We start from the raw sequence: 1,222 nt of genomic DNA, 5'->3' as shown, positions 1-1,222 counted from the left end.
ACCGGGAATTATGTTATCACTAGTTGCTAAAAAACCAAATGGACCCAATCGATAGGAAACCGTTACAAGAATGACATCCTGCCTATCCATTATGTAATCGGGTCCAGTGAAAAGCGGATTAGATGTTCCAGCAAAAAAACCAACACCATTGAACTGTACTATTACGGGTATTGTATTGAAATATTTTAGCTGCAGATATGAATAAAAAACAATTTCCAATCAACAATGTGTTTAATAAGATATTCAAAAAACTTACAGATGGTCTATATACATTTAAATATAAACAATCTTCACTGCCAAGTATCGGTTTCTGATGGACAAGATAATTTTTGTGCTTGCAATCACATTGGGCTTTCGTAGCATCATGTGTTTTATTGCTGTAATAAGGTTTTGATGCCTAAAACAATTATAAATGCTAAATCGGTATCATTGGATACCTGTATATATATTATACTAACCCGAAATCGAAAAGTTTTAAATGCGTATGGGATTCCTAGAAATGCATCTATTTCCCTTTTATTAATACTTGCCATCAACGTGCCCAAATAGCAACCAACATCAGGTAGTCAAATTTTTAAAGGATCAATGCATTCTACAAAGACAACGTTTCCTATTAAATAACAAAATAATGTGGCTCCGAATAAATTCATTCCCATTGTCTGCGTCAAATTTATTGTATTGTGAAGCCCAAAGATTTGATTTTGTTTTGTATGAAATTAATTAAAAGTAAATTTTTATAGTATTCTTTTGACTCTCTTTCGATCTTTATAAAACTATATATAAAATGCATATGTTTATAATTTTGTGTTTATATATTTCCTTCGATTTAATTAATATTTTTACACTCCAATTGTGGTTTTTGTAACTAATTAATTTTAGTACGAAATGTTAAAATAGATTTACAATAGACTTTGGCCAGTGTTTCACAATGATTGGATCAGTTTTCATGTGTATCGATGGAGAATATTTTTAAAGCTTTCTACCTTAGGTGGTTTGGAAGTTAGAAAAGAGGCAAATAAGGCGAAGGAACGGAGGTTTTTGTAGGTTTATATTCTAATCTGGAGATCATAACAGGACCTAGGTGTATTTTCGGATTTGATGTATGCATCTACGCTATTTATTTATTTCTATCTATCTATCTATCTATCTATCTATCTATCTATCTATCTATCTATCTATCTATCTATCTATCTATCTATCTATCTATCTATCTATCTATCTA

The sequence above is a fragment of the Lucilia cuprina genome, chromosome 6 (assembly GCF_022045245.1).
Source record: "Lucilia cuprina isolate Lc7/37 chromosome 6, ASM2204524v1, whole genome shotgun sequence".
Classification (NCBI taxonomy): Eukaryota; Metazoa; Arthropoda; class Insecta; order Diptera; family Calliphoridae; genus Lucilia; species Lucilia cuprina.
This window is presented reverse-complemented; position numbering follows the sequence as displayed.